Source organism: Aulostomus chinensis, chromosome 19 (assembly GCF_037954235.1).
Source record: "Aulostomus chinensis isolate RoL2024-O1b breed Wild chromosome 19, RoL_Achi_v1.0, whole genome shotgun sequence".
Taxonomy (NCBI): Eukaryota; Metazoa; Chordata; class Actinopteri; order Syngnathiformes; family Aulostomidae; genus Aulostomus; species Aulostomus chinensis.
Window position 1 is genome coordinate 17,142,080 of NC_141338.1, and position 16,518 is coordinate 17,158,597.

Sequence of the window (16,518 nt, forward strand, 5' to 3'; positions counted from 1 at the left end):
ACAGACTCGGACCTGCTACTGCAAAGGCGCGATCATCAGTGGAGGGAAGCAAGAAAGCACTGAGGGAAATATTGTAGTTGTGCTGAGGAACATGAACATTTCCCACCTGCTTCCAGTCATATCGCTGGGCTAACTAGCATTTAGCTGGTCTCTGTGGGTCACCGCTCCCCAATGATCACACGGAGGAGAGGAGGGTCTCGATCTTCTCGTGTGGTGTGTTTCAAGAGTACATAAAGAACTGAGCAAACTAGTCATGCAGCTTGTATAGGACTGCATGTTTTCCTTTCATAATGAAATGCGCTTTATTGTACATGTTTGATATTACAGTCAAGGTAGCAGAGGATACCTGTCTGTGTGAGGGTGTGTGAAGCCCTGATAATATTCTTATAAAATCCTGCTCTTGAATGATCCCATCAAAACACAGCCTCAGAACAAAAGTGGTGTTGAAAACAAACGTCTAGCAGCAGTGGCATTGTCCCGGAAGGTACACGAGAGCATGAGAAAGTCCTGTTTGGGAGTTCAGCCATGTACTGCTCTTTTTTTGATTGCCTGAAAACTAAAGAAAGCCAGGATTTCCTAATGCCCAGAATGGAGAGCCCTCAACAGATTGATCTGCAACAGGGGACTGTCAATTCTTTCTAAATGAGCGAGCCAGAAAAGTGAGTTTGGAGGGAGAGCAGTCTGAGGTAGACCTCGCCGGTTCTCCGAGGTCAGCTACTATTAGCAGGGGAGGACATAAACCTGTGGATCTGTCTGCCTGCAAGATTCTTCTCACAATGGACCCCTTCTGTCTGGATGTTCGTATGGGTGAGTCATCAATTATGCGCGCTAACTGTGTTTTATTGTGAACGACCTTGCTTATGAGTCAATCCGCTTCTTTTTCACAATGTTTGGAAGACTTTGCTCAATGTTAAAGGAGCTGAGCTGCAGCTGGTCCATCTAATATCAAATATTTTATATCAAGTTAGGAAGTTAGTTAATACTGCAGAATAGCCACAGTGTATTTGTTGGTGTTAAAATTGATACATTCCTTTTTTCTTTTCTTTTATTTTACCAGTTTTTGTACACAAGTTGCAGACTTGGATGGAAAAAAGCCCCCATACCACAGAGTAGCCCCGTCATGTTGGTCAAGCAGGACTGAAGATTATTGATTTTGTTAGTGCGTCTATGTATGCCTGTGTGTTGATTTGTGCTTGTCAGTTCCTCTGTGTGTGTGTGTGTGTGTGTGTGTGTGTGTGTGTGTGTCTAAGGGGGTGCTGCTGGCACATACTCATGGAGTGCAAGCAGTTGCTGTTGCAAAAGTGATGGAGATGTAGAAGACAGGCTAGACTGCACCCATCAACTTTTGCGGTTGCAGATTGCTTCATTCCCTTTCAGTCCCTGGAGTCGTTTTGTGCTGGAGGTAACGGGTCATTCTCTTTCCATTTTCTTTTTAAAATATATCGAGTATATCTTTTGTAATCCCTTCAAACATTGCATAGAATTGCCTTCAGCTGGTAATAACAATGAGCTTTTCACCCAACGCTCTGCAGTTGTCACATGGGCTTATTCAACTTCCAAACTTTAGTTACAAGAATCAATAGAATGGTGAGATGATGAGTGCTCAGCTCCTCTCACTGCAGGAACAGAGATTCCAGCACTTTAAAAATAAATGTGTGTGTGTGTGTGTGTGTGTGTGTGTGTGTGTGTGTGTGTGTGTGTGTGTTCTTGTACTTGCTACATATTGAGGATTAGAATGTATTTAACTAAAAGAGTGAGGACATTTTTGGAAAGCGAGGACATTTTAGTAGGTCCTCACATCTTCCAAGGGCTGTTTGAAGGTCAAGATTGGTTGGTTTTAGGGTCCACGTTAGAATCAGGTTCTGGTTAGGTTTAGTGTCAAGGTTAGGGTCAGGCAGTCAGTTGAGATGGTTAAGTTTAGGGTAAGGGGCTAGGGAATGTATTCCAATGAAAGTCCTCACAAAGATATAAGTACAAGGATGTGTGTGTGTGTGTGTGTGTGTGTGTGTGTGTGTGTGTGTGTGTGTGTGTGTGTGTGTGTGTGTGTGTGTGTATTGAACTTGTTCCATTTCATCAAACCATGGAGACCAAATATGGCATCGCTTTTTTTGGACAGCTTGTTTTCTACCACATGCAATTCAAAGTAAGATATCATTCAAAAAGAGTCCATAAGCACAAAAGTCATTAAAATGCAATGAAATATTGGACTGATTGGTACATTTCCTGCTTTCACTACAGTTTTGTCACATACATGGACACAAGAGGGTCAGAATTGATGAAGCACTGCAGTGTAGTGTGTAAAGAGCCAGTGTTTTCTCAGATATGCTTTATTTCAAAACTATTTGGAAAGCGTTTAGGGCTCATGATTCAAGGTATAAATAATGGACTGCGCAAGAATTGCTGCAAGAACACTTGCAAAATATCCAAGCTCACAGTGGAACCTGATGACAGAAAATTAATGTTCCATCGGTGCGGTGTCACGGTTGAAAGCTCTAAAATTCTAAATAGAGGGACTTTTTTGGTGGATTTTCATTTAATGGTACGCTATAATGTTACAGAACACTGGGTCTATGCATGTCCCAGATTATGCAGTAATAAATGTCTTTGACGTATATATGCTTTGTCACCACAATCACACATTCTTGCTCTGCGTTTCCTTCTTCTCTACTCAAAAGCTGTAGTCTGTTCAGCCTGAGAAACAGAAGTGTGTTGCACTAACGCACTCTGTCAGGAGGCTGTAAGGTATCGATCGCAGGAGTGTGTGATGATGATGGGCTTTGACAGCCGACTGCATGGACCTGAGTTGGGTCAGACAGGAGCCTGCTCCGTTTTTCAGTCTGGAAGGGTCCAGGGTCACAATGGCGAAAGCATGCATCCCTCCATGCGCATGACTGCCCTCGGACATGAGCTGCGCGGCTGCAAGGAGACAAGAGACAGGAGAAATATGGCTCCAGCAGTCTTACACATTTGGATGAGAGCATCAGTCTGACAGACTTGTAGCAGAGATGATTTACCCTCAGGTAGTCCTGTACTCTCAGCTTTAGATGATGACGGAAAATTGGTTTGTTTTCTTCACATTTAAGTGCTTTTTGTACTTATATACATGACAAGCAACAAATAATCACACTAAAAAGGGAGAAAAAAATGTTCTACCCTGGGAATACCTCCAACTGATGATGACCACCTGATGATCTCGCATGGCCTGGGTTAGTAAGCTCATTCATGGGAATATGGAGGAAGAAAAAAACAGACAAAATAAACCCAGACCATTCCACTGCAAACAGTCAGTCAGGGATTTGGTGAAATATTCAGAGCCTTTGGATTCTGGGAAATTATGAAAAACCTGTTGCAGAGACAGAACAGAAGACAAACTCAGAAATCAATCAGTTAAGACTGAAAAAAAAATACAGCGATATCAAGTTCAGTAAAATTGCTACATTAGCAAACATCTGATCTGTGGCACAAAACAAATCTTGAATGGCCATTCCAGAGCTTGGCTTAACAAAACCTTCTGTAATAAGTATCACAGCAGTGGAACTCATTCAAGGAACATGCCAACTTGTTGTGAAATCAATCTATCCAGAGCCAGACAAGAGGACCAATCCACCTCCCTCCTCTGTGCTGCTAGTTAGCTTAGCACAATGAATGGTGATGGGTGGGGAGTGTTAGCATCCCCTCGTTAAACCGTATAAAATAGTCAGGAACCGGATTTGGGGTTTTTTCTGGAAGTAATCCTCTTCTTCTTCTCCTCCCCTTGAGCCACCACCTTATCGCGGCGGAGGAGTTTGCATTTCCAATGATTCTAGGAGCTAAGTTGTCAGGGGCTTTTATACCCCTGGCAGGGTAACCCAAGACAAACAAGTCCTAGGGAAGGGACAAAGAGCTGCTCAAAAGACTCCAATGAAGAAAAACAACTTTGGACCAAATTTTTCCTAACCCAGACGTAGGTCACTGGGCCCTCCCTGGAGCCAGGCCTGGGGGCGGGGCTCAGCCAGGTGGCCAGGCCTTCACCCATAGGGCCCAGCCGGGTACAACCCGAAGAGTAAACAAGGGCCCTCCCTCCAACGGGCTCACCACCAATGGGAGGGGCCAAAGGGGTGGAGTGCTTTGTTGGATGGGTGTCAGCAAAGAGTGGAGATCTTGGCAGTCGGATCCTGGCTCTGGGTACTTTGAGTGTCACCTCTCTAGTGGGGAAGAAGACTGAGCTGGTGCGTGAGGTTGCAAAGTTCCAGCTAGATATACTCACCTCAACGCACAGCAAGGACAGTGGTTTGGGTACCTGGTCAGGATGCCTCCTAGACACCTCCCGGGGGAGATGTTCAGGGCACATCCAAATGGTAGGAGGCCTCTGGGAAGACCCAGGACATGTTGGAGATCCTATGTCTCTTAACACTTCCCACCCAGCAGCATTCATCAAGCTAACTAGCAATCAGCTAGTCCTGTTCTCTGGCTCTGAAGAAGATGGTAGATCAGCCTATTTCCCCAAAAGTTAGCATGTTCCTTTAAGTAACCAGATCTGTGTCATTTGCAAGCTTGCTCACGTAAAAGGGGCGGGGTTAGCATCAACCGGCCAATCACAATCACATGGAAGCCCAGAGACACATCCTGTACTCAGGTACAAACTATAATCCTTTACAAATATGAGGAAGATGAATCCATAATAGAGGCTAAAAGCGACACATTTTCAGCCAAGGCCCTGGGGGAAAAGCTGGAAAAAATTAACTGAGTCTGTATGTATGCATAAGTTAATAGACGTATCAATATTGCTGAGTCATCATTGAGGCGGGAGTAGATCTGACTATAATCACAACTGTGTAATCCCTTAAATGGGTTGCAGATGTAGTCGTATGACGTGAAAATCATTTGTGGTGTACTTTCAGCTGCAACTCTGGTGGCTTTAAACGCTTCTGGAGCGAGAGTAGAATAAATAAAAAAAACCTATTAGAATGGCTAAGAACACTTAGAAGGCTTTAGTGCTTGAGCCAGTCTCTGTATGTATATTAGGATTAAATCGCCCTTCCAAGTCATACACACACACACACACGCACGCACGCACGCACACACACACGCAAATCAAGGACAAGGGTTTAAAACTAATAGCGGCCAATAGATGGGAAAAAAGGAAGGCTGGAGGGTCGGAGGGTGTTGAAGGGTATCCACGTTCCGAGGTGCACACATCTTCCAGGAATGATGACGTGTTTTTCCAAGAGAATTGGTTGGTTAGAAAAACTGCTGGATGGTGAAGAGGCATCGAAGTTATGAGGGATTGTAGACCTTCTGTGTCTGCAGCCAGTTTTATGACTTGATTTTTCATAATGGACCATTGTGTTCTTTAATAAAGAGATTGCTAATGCTCGTTTCTCCATTTTTTTGCTGCCACTCTCCATAAAAGAAGGACATCTATGTGGCAGGGGGAACAATCACAATTCTTTTATTACACACTAAATGTACTCAACTTGCTTGTACTTTGGCTTTACCACATATTTCAAAGTCTCTTATTGTTACCGCCACCAAGGGGGAAATGTGACGTCAGCATCGGGCAAAAAGTCAATGTAGAGGTGTCAGTGCATCTTTGTAACCACTATGGCCCACTAAAGGTGTTTTACCAGGGTTTTCCTGGGTGCACAGGGGTGTAGTATCCCCCAAGGGAGAAGCATTTTCATTTTGGGGCAGATCTGTTTGATATAGTAGTTTTTTGTCATGTCCAAGCCCCTGGATGATGCCTCATCGTCTCGGCACTCCAGTGCTCCACCAGTGTCCTCTACTTTAAGAATTTAAATCAGACGGTGCAGCTGCAGGAAACTTGTTCTGGATGTTTGTGATGGGCAGTTGGGATGTGTAGGTCCAGGTGGTGGATGAGGGGCAGCCTCATGCTTCCAGCTTCCACGGTTCAGTTGGCATCATGATCCCAAACTATCATGGACTGTTGGGATGTAAGGCAGTTGTAGAATGTTTTGCTTCTTATCACAGAATCCGTTTGATTTTGTTTACATGTCAACACGGAGAGTGAAGCACTTTTGTAATATGCGACAAAAAAAACCTGATATCTGTGCGCCTCTGGTCAACTAAGCTGCACGGTGAATCCAATTAAATTGTAATACCGCCTACTGATACTGCCACAGGACAGTAGTATTTGTTCCTGGATAATTGTGTGTTGAAATACCATTAAATACTGTGGTGGTGCAGAGATGGCCTGCCTACACATATTCGACACTTCAGAAAACCTAGGAAAATGAATGCAGCATGCATACATACATGGGCGAAGTCAGCAGCGTGAAGCACTTCTCACAGGAGTTTGATAGGATCAGCTCCATATTAGGAAAAACACTCTCTTTTCAAAATGATTTCCCAAATGTTATTCGCTAAAATATTTGCATAATATTGCTTTAAAACAGGAATTTGATCCAACAAAGGTAATATGCACAGGAGAAACTGTAGCTTTGTGACTCGCAGCGAGATGAGACCAAATCCATTATTTCTGTACCAGATGGCTGAGTTGGACATGTGTTCCGCTCTCTGGACATTTGAGGTGTTCTGTTTTAGATTTGTGTGCGAAATAAATGAAAAGCAAACCTTCTGGCACTGGCGGTTCAGCGCAGGTCCACGGTGGATAATCTCTGGACGTGTGCTATCCAAGGCTTAAACTAATGAGCTGGACTCAGTGAAAGCTTTCATCAGATCCACTTGAAACACTGTAAGCACTGTTTCAGCCTGTAGGAGTCCCTCAGCATGACTGGCTCCATAATGACCTCCAAATGTGTTTTGTAGTGATTGCTAACTTACAGCCACCCACCCTCCTCCTCCTCCCCTCCTCCTTTCCTTTCACACCATTGTGATCCTACAGGAAACGTGCACTTATTTGTTTGGCAATATCTGTATTCTGTCTGATTAGCTTAATAAGAGGCAGGGTGAAGACGGGCTTTTGGAATCAAACTTGTTCGAGCTTGAATCTCAAATACGAAAGTGAAGCAGTTAGCAAATAAAATAACTGACCGGGAAGCAGTGGGAGCGCCTCGACCTCCTCAAAGGAGCAGAAACACAGCTCCAAGCTACATCCTGCCAGCGGTCCAGAGCAGTGCCCAGGATCCAGGACCTACTACTCGAGCCAGTTCCACTCCCAAAGTGATGCTTGCTCCTGATGAGATTGTTCCATTCATCAAAATCGCTGCTGTCTGAAATGTCCAGCTCACAAGCAAACACACCCTGGTGATCACATGATCTCCCCAGAGGTAAGAGGCTGATGATGAGAGACAGATAACTCAAACAAAGATGACAGAATATTCCTGCTCTTTCATCATAATTAATGAAGCCGTTTCCGGGGAGATGATGAAAAGCCACAGAGATGTTCCGCCTCACCACCATAATCTCTTAATTAGGACATTTTTATCTCATCATTCACACATTTTTATCTCGCATTTAAGACGTATCATGCCCTTATTTTGACCTTTATTTCACAATTATGTCTACGTCTATCATAATTTTGACTTTTTTTCTGATTGACTTTTTAATCTTAAAATTTTAACCTTTTTATTTCAAATTATGGATTTTCAAACCACAAATTGACTTTATATCTTGCAAGTTTTATCTCACATTTGGGACTTTTATCTTAATTGATATTTTATCACACAATTGTTTTATCTTATAGTGCTGACTTTTTCACAATTATAACTAGTCAGCACATAATTTTGATCTTAGATAGACAGAAAGATAGACAGACAGACAGACATAGATAGATATAGACAGGCAGACGGACAGACAGATAGATATACAGACAGACAGACAGATAGATATACAGACAGACAGATAGATAGATATACAGACAGACAGATAGATAGATAGACAGATAGATAGACAGATAGATAATTTCCTCATAAAATCTTAAAATCATGGCATGTTCTCTTACAGCTTCAAATTTTGTCCCTCAGTGTGATTTTTGTCATCACATAATGGACATTTTTATCTGGTAAGTTGATTTTATATCACATAATTGAGGTCTGTCATTGCTCTTCTTCTTTACACACAAACGTGCTATCATACTTGTTTGTTTGGAGGCAGATGAGAAGCTGCTGGTCTGGCAGGTTGCGACTCTGCTCAGTGGTCAGCCATCACCGCCATCAGTGTTGCAATCACATCTCCACGGTGGCATACAAACTTGACCCTTTGCAGTTTGAGCATGAAATGACTGAGTCATTCACATTCAAGTGCAAGCATTTATTGATCTTTGAGAAGCCGTCGCAGGTGTGTACCTCCCACCGTAGGTAATTCTAATCAGCTGTGGGGAGAGAGGCAGAAGAGAAAAGATCACTCCAATCAGACGTCAGCAGTCATGGATGACAAGAGCAATCAGCTTGATGAGCAGGATGCTAATTAGCTGCTTTATAACTTCTCTTTTTTATCAGAAGGTCTTCAGATATTGCATTAAAAAAAAGGCCATCGGGCAAGTATGGCGACTCCATCCAAACAGGCAAAATGCAGCTGTAGTCAGCGATGAGGTCATTAACACGGACTTTGTCCTGCCAGTCACTGACCCACGACTAGATAAACTGTTTGTCTAAATAGATTTTCCACAAAGCCAACAGTGGAAGACGCATCTTACCGGCCTGATTGGGGAGAACACGGTGGCGGTGCGGTGAGGATGTGTGCAGAGTTAAAACCTGAAGGGCGAGAGAGATGAAGGGGAGCGATGAACAAGTCCCAGAGAGATTCAGAGTTTTCCCACAGAGCAATAAGTCACTCCTCATTAATGACTACAATTCCCACAAGGCACGCCCCAACGGCTGCGATACCACTGATCCAATCTTTATTTAATTTAATATCTTGACACGAGAAGTACTTCAGAGTGCACAGCAAGGTGGGGGATTTTATAAGGGAGAAATATGTGTATGAGAAGAGAAGAAGGCAGAGAAGAGGTTCTTTTATATCAGTCGAGACACCAGCAGGGACGATTCACGTCACGTTTGACATTTATGCACCTTTAAATTAGACAAAACTACTGCCTCATGCTGCATTGCGGCTGTATTCCTCCGCATGGAGATATGTTGATGACAAACCATTCAAATGTGTCACAATTTTACGATTAAAAACTCAGAAAACAAAAATGCCCGCTACTCATTTTGCAAATTTTGGGAGTGGGTTCATCGAGGTGAGCGGCCTAGCATGATGTAAGCACAGCAGAAGAAGATGAGCAACGTGATGACGGAATTAAAAGGTGCATCAAAACAGATAGAGAAACTATCACAAACGGACGCGACCGCATACGCTTGTGACCGCCACCGCCGCTGCTGCCGTAGCGACGTCGAGGTCACGTGAGTTCCGAATCGCATCCTTTTTTTGCAAGACCTGCGTCCAATGCGCTCGATATTCCCCAGCGCCGATACACCAGCTTGTCCTCAAACAAATACAATTTTTTGCAATATTGCGGGATTTTTCTTTTTAATTTGAAAGTCTTGGATGGCCAACCTGAAAAAACACTGTTAAGCTGCATAGTATTAACGGTCCTTCATCGTATCTCTCACCTAAAAATACACCTGCAGAAAAATATTTTCGGATCTAAGCTGACAAAATGCTTCAGGGCACTGTTGCTCATCCCGTTAGCGGCAAAAAACTGCTTTTATAAATACCAAGTGAAGTGGAGGTAATAGGAGTGAAGATGACTACACTTCACTTGATGAAACTTGGTCCTACACTTTGTACAATGAATTAAATCTCAGTGCAAGTATTTCTCCTTTGTGGAGCGATATATTGCCGATTCGAGACCTTTTTAATACATAATACAGTTTTATTCCTCAACTGACACATCAAACCTCTTAAAAGTGCTGATATAAAATGCACTTGCAGTGTTTTTTTCTTTTCTTATCAAATCAATTTTAGGTGCCAAAGGCATTTAGTTACAATTATGTTCAGCTATAGGGTTGTTTTATGCTGTCTTGGTTGGTCTTCCTTGGTCTGGGTCTTCACGACTCTTCCATTAGTGGGTGAATTCTTACTGCCTCTCATTAGCCTGCTCCTGTTCGCGCTCCTGTGCATGCCACAGGAAGCAAACTCTTCACAAAGGGTGGATTTAGGACTTAAAATACCCACATTTCAACCTTCATTTGTTTTGATATTTCGCTCCGAATGTAAAGTTTTCAGAACGTGTACATCATAGTTCTGATGGCTGCCAATCACTCACGCTCAGGTTGAAAGGACAGAATTCAGTTTCTCTGTATCGTATAGTTTTCTTTCTTTTTCTGCAGCTCCTCAATTTCAAGATCCAGATCCTGTTTTCATCTGCTGTTTGAGAACAGACCATAGAGGACTGACGAAATCAAAGTGCTGCTATTAAATGGGTCACCTTGAAAGTTTCTGTTCCGTTCCCTGTTCCTCTCATTGTCACGGTTCTTCTCTTTTGTGGTCATGTGTGTGAAATAAAGCATGCAGGACACATGAGCAGCTCTCAAGAGATCTAACCCCCGGCGCTCTCAGGTGATCCGCCTGCGTGCGTGGATCCGTTTACCAGGCGAGCAGCTGCCGTGGAAGTTTGGAGCCCTGATAAAAGTCTGCGTCAGGCTATGGTTACAGGGGCTGCAAGGTTGAGGTGACGCTGGAGACGAGGGGACAGCTCAGGGCCAGGGGGTGCTGCAGACCTCCTGCTGTGAGTTCAAAGAGAGGTCCCCAGCAGCTGTGGCTCTCAGGGGAAGGTCGGGGGTTGGTGGGTGCGGGTGGGGGGGGGGGGGGGGGGTTTCAGGGTCACATGAGAACTCAATCTGATTGCAAAAACCAAAAAAAAACAAAGAGCTGTCTTAATTTACATTTTTGACTCAGAAATCTACACTCCTTGCATTTCGTCAGAGGAAAGCCGTTTCCTTTCCTTTCCAAAGACACGCCACAGTGTCTGTGGTTCTGTAGCGCAACATACCGTTCATGACGAGGAACACAACAGCGAACATCAGCTTCGACTCTGCTGCGACAAAGACCCCAGTGTGCTTTAGAATGAACGGTGCATTTTAGGTGAACCGCATTTTCATGTCATTTTCTTTGTGCAGCAGGAAAAAAAAAAACCCTGTGGGACGAAGTTACATTGAAATGTCTTTCTAAAATCTGAACACGTCTGAATTTGACATGTGAGGATTTGCTTTCCCAACTGATGAAACTGGGTTAGAGAGTTAGAATTCATGTACAGCGTTGCCTCAGATGACTTCACGTGCCAGGAGAGAAGAAAGCGGACCGTGGCGCGTTTGTGAAAGTAATGACTTATTTTGATCAATTAGAGAGAAAAAAACAAAAACCTGCAAAAAAGACTTTCAGCCAACCAATTTAAAATCTCATTACACTTAATATAATACAGAATCAAACTTAACGAGAAAATACAAGTTTACTGCAGGAAATTACCGACTCTAACGGAGCTTTTAGCCGTTCAGACGTGTCATTTCAGGGTAAACGCGGGTGTAACTGCTGATGTTATTATCGGGCCCATTCCATTTAGGTGTGCCAGGGTTCAGGTGCTGCCAGCTAACTGGTATCACCATATTCCCGTTTACATTCAAATGTCTGTTTTGTTTTGTTTTTTTCCCAAATGACTCAAAATATGAATTTGATGAGTGGTAGGTGGCGCTCTAACGCTGCTGCACCAATATAGAAGAAGCTGGTGCAGCGAGATGATGTCATTAAAAGATCACCAGTCAAATTTCAAGGGCGTTTTGATCCTATAATATTTCGCTCTGTATGCTTGGACGACGAGACCTGATGATCCCAACTGGCGTCATCATTTCATCTCTGAATCTCATTTATTAAGGATTATTCCACTAACCAACAGCATTCCTTATTCTTTTTTTTCTTCTTTTTTTTTTACATTTACAAGATCAGAACTTTTTTAAAATTTCATCTCAAGTTCTCTTACGGGCGAACTGAAAATATAATTAAAAAAAAAACAGAACAAATGCAACTTGTCCAACCAAACGTGGTCATGGACCTTTAATCACAGAGGCTAGTCTGGAATATCAGGTGTAATTAGCATTGATTCCTCAGAACCCTGTTCTCCTCGGGTGGACCAGGACCCTGGCATGTTTAGGTAGGTGGACCAGGACCCTGGCATGTTTAGGTAGGTGGACCAGGACCCTGGCATGTATTAGGTAAGTGGACCAGGACCCAGGCATGTTTAGGTAGGTGGACCAGGACCCTGGCATTTTTAAGTAGGTGGACCAGGACCCTGGCATGTTTAGGTAGGTGGACCAGGACCCTGGCATGTTTAGGTAAGTGGACCAGGACCCTGGCATGTTTAGGTAGGTGGACCAGGACCCTGGCATGTTTAGGTAGGTGGACCAGGACCCTGGCACATGCTTGCTGGTTCTCTAGAATGGCTCTGACATGCTAAACAGAAGGTGACCATAAATGGATCCAAGAAAGTGACATAATAATTAAAGAAACTGATCGTATCGACGCGGGATGAAGATAAACGACCTCTGGCGACTGTGAGGTCAACCAGCTCAGTCCTCGACAGCATCTGAGGAAGGATGTTGCTCTCGTCCTCCTCGTTTGTGTTGACTCCTAACTGAGTGTCCACTGGACTTTACTCCAGCGTTGCCTTTAAAATGGAGTTGTAGCAGCACAGGTGAAGCACGTGCACATTGCATAAAAAAATGTTTGCACTTTCAAAGTTCACCCTGGTGGGAGCTTTCACTGTGTATTCTGGCACTTTAGTGGCTCTTGAGGCCTAATTACATCCACATGCTTTACATTTATGGCTTTTAAGGAAAAACTATCCAAATAATGAGCACAGTTCACATCTCAGATCCACATTTTTTGCCCTTTTTCCCTTCCCTGTGTGATGTTCTTTCCAGGATTTCAGTGCGAAGCAACTTGCCACTAAAATGAGAATATCTGGTCCACCTTAAGCGTTGTGAACGCTGAGGCTATAAGAACCTGCAGGGACATGGCTTGGGTAGCGCAGGTACAATTAGCCTCAACTGTACACACGCTACACTGCTATGCTAACAGCTATAACATTGCTAATCAAGTTTAATGTCAGTTCAGACAGGCTGTGACACTGCTGAGTGCAGTTTTAGATCATTTTACAAGAATAAGAATGCTTTATGAATCCCACTGGGGGAAATTAAAATTTTTATTATGAAGTAAATAGTCATGGATTGCTGTTGATCACTGACCCATTCAAACTCATCCGTTACGCAACATTTTGGCAGGAACTTAGTTGGAAAGCAGAAGAACTGAGGTTAAAACATTCTTTCGCGGTTGTACAGTGGTTAGCGGATCTTTCTGTGTGGAGTCTCCATGTTCTCCCTGTTCCTGTGTGGGTTCTCTCTGGTACTCCAGCTTCCTCCCACAGTCCAAAGACATCAAGAGGGGACGAGGCTGATTGATACTCTAAATTGACCGTAGGTGTGACTGTGAGTGTGAATGGTTGTCTGTCTCTATGTGTTGGACCTGCCATGGACTGGTGACCTGTCCAGGGTGAACCCCGCCTCTCGCCTGAAGGCTGCTGGTATAGGCAGGTGTGGGTTCTCTCAGGTACAAGCAGTTATTTCAGGTGTTATGTCACAAAAAGAAGTCCTATCAAAACCCTCCATTTTATGAGTTTTCCACCCTCACTCTGTGAAGACCAGGTCTGTTTCTTCCGCTGACTGACTTTGACCCTGATCAGCATTCCTACACACACCTAAAGGTTCCAAGTACCAGCCAGTCAGGAACAGAGGAGGGCGGTTGGCAGGTTTATGGAAATACAAAAAAGCGTAGGCTGTGTGGTTGGAAATTTTTAGGCCTTTTACAATCCAGTACGTTACCTAAATTGCTCCAACATGAGTAAATGGTTGAAAAGATCTCCCACGCACGAGAGCAGCAGCAACTGTCTTTCAGCTGAGGAACAAGTTCTGACTGTGTAGACCCTCTAGCTAACAGAGCTAGCATTAACATTACCTGCGCTAGCTTAGCAATTGGTGGTGCTAGCTCCATCTAGGGGTGTGGGGGTACGCAACAGGAAGCTGAATATTTCAAGGGGGGCTGCAGGGAACCAGCGTTTCCTCTATTGTCCTGAAATTATTTGGTTAAAAGCAATATAGACGTGATGTAAGGCCCATTCCATTCTTCCCTTCTCTCAACAAAAACACGATCAAAAGCAGGGGTCACATTCCTGTTGGGAGCTTATAAAAGATTCTGGCATCTCTCCAAAGTTGTGACTCAGGTCCTGTCTGAATGGTCACGATCTGGGATTAACCCGTGTTGGCCGACCCTGATCGATGCTTTGAAAGTCAGCCAGTCAGGAGGTACTGTACTTGTAGCTTTTGGCAAACAAGTAAGAAAACTCACGACAATCAGAATACAGTTATAACCAAGAAAACATAACTGCTATGACCAAGCTATTTTAGCTTGATTTTGCTTTTTTTTACCCTGTATTACCCGGTGAATCGCAGTCGATGCAAAGGTGTCTGACACCTGTATACGTATGTCCTCCTTTACTGGATCATTTAGAAGAAAAGAGAAATAAGGTTTAAAAAAAAAAAAAGATATTCAACAAAAAATTAAATTAAATTCGATGAAAAAAAAGAGCAGTCTTATCATTACTGGGTTTTACAGAGCAAAGGGGAAGTTCAAGTTCACAAAGTGTTGTTCTTGTTTTGATTTTCTTTGTCTGTATATCCTCCAGACACTCACACTTTCAAAAAAATTCTCTCAGTCATTGAATGGTTGTAGTTTGGCAGGGTTGCTCCACCATTCACATGCAGTCATACATGTTTCTATGCCCCCCCCCCCCGTATTGATGTGTTTTAATTATTAAATACATTTCCCTCAGGTATTATAGTGATCAAAAATGAAACCAATGATAAGATTCAAAAATGAAACACTGTGAAGTGTAAACCCCCCCCCCCCCATCCATTATGTAATTTCCTGAGCTTTGATCACCGAATGATCCAATACTAGATCCTTTAGATAAAGTAGAAATGTACTACATGTGTATCTGACTTTTCAATCACCCTGCCTATTCTTGTCTCCACTAGTTAGAATGTTCTAGTAATACGATACTGTATAAATATTTGTCCAACATAACTGCAGGCCTATTCAGCTGATCCTGTGGCTTCAGCTCCGGCACAATGGCCCCTTATCCTAACCAAGTAACCCTACACCCCCCCTCCCTCCTCCTCCTCCTCCCCCCGCCATTATTGATGGCCTAGTAAGTGTTACAGTTAGAAACCAATTACTCGACCATTAATGTTGGATGAGCTGCTCTACAAGTACAGCTCGATGCTTATCAACTTTCCCCGTTATGCTCTTGAGCTACTTTCCCTAAATTGCACACACCTTCTCTCACTCCTAGTATCACTCCTTAATAAGTAAGAGGTGAGACTGACAGCTGGCAGTCTTAGGCCTGTATCAGAGGAAATTTACCTCAGTTCAAGAGGTAAAGAAGTCAAGAGGTGAGCAACATGTCCCCTCGGTGACTCTGAGAAATCTGGTGACCCAGTAAAGTGATATCACACTAGCAAAGAGGAGAAACCGTGAGGGGAAAAAGGGAGAGAGAGGGAGGGGGAGAGAGAGAGAGAGAGAGAGAGAGAGAGGAGGTGTAGGGAAAGAATGAGTTGCTCTGCCATCTCTTCTTATGGTTTTACCGCTACATATTAACAATGTGTCTCCAGGTCAATGAAAGGTAGAGCATTTAAATGACACTCACGCAAAAACAGCTTCTTCCTCTTTTTTTTCCCCCCTTCAACCACAAGTGTGTTTGAGATGTGGCAGACGGGTGGCTTGTTTGTGCAGAGAGGAAACAGTTCACAGATCAGGTCAACACCTTTCACATCTCCATCAACAGCATCTGCTCAGAGACGTCTGTTCACACCTCGCAGTGGCGCTTCTACTTAGGATGAGGCTGAAACTAACATCATATGTGATATTCTGACTTGGCCTCAATGCAGGTGAGAGTCAAGATAAGAAATGTGTGAAATCGTCTCTTCCTAAATCGCTTTTTTTTTCTTCTTTTTAGTTGTTTTTGTTTTTGTTTTTTTTCAATTTCATATAAAATCCAAGGAAGACAGAAAAGTGAACATGCAGTCGATTTTGCACAAGTGTGTCAAAACCCACTGCTGAGTCTTTGACTGATTCGATTTTCAAACTGTTTGACACAAAAGTGGGATTTTGGTCAGATTGCTTTGAGCTGCTGATCAAGGCAGCACGCTAACATGCTAACAATCACAATGCTGATGTTTAGGAGGCAGTAAAGCTGTTATTTTCACCTTTTAGCAAGGTAGCATGCAAATAAGCTCTATGGTGAACAATATTTTTTCATTATGCGGATAATAAAACTTTAAAGCGTGTCCATGACCTATAAAGGTCAGTTTTGAATACGTGACGAAACAAGATTTGAGAGTTTGCCTCTCTTCTAAACCAAATTACACAGAAAACTAAGACTAAACGTAGCTGAGCTGAAGTACTTCTGTGTTGTGGTTGGTTTGCGGTCCAACGTTATTTTTGTGTTTCTATCAATAGCGTTGACGCTTCAAAGTCATGAAAGTGTGAGTTATTTGTGAGATGACG

The 16,518-nt window shown here is 43.3% G+C and overlaps 1 long non-coding RNA gene across 1 annotated transcript; it reads right to left on the bottom strand.

The window, feature by feature from the left end:
• Nucleotides 1–8,227: 8,227 nt before the first annotated feature.
• LOC147244242 (uncharacterized) lies at nt 8,228–10,388 on the bottom strand. Its single transcript, XR_015110287.1, has 3 exons — nt 10,334–10,388; nt 8,597–8,654; nt 8,228–8,272 (listed from the first exon to the last, which is right to left on the bottom strand). It is a non-coding gene; the product is annotated as an uncharacterized LOC147244242 (long non-coding RNA).
• Between the last annotated feature and the right edge of the window lie 6,130 nt (nt 10,389–16,518).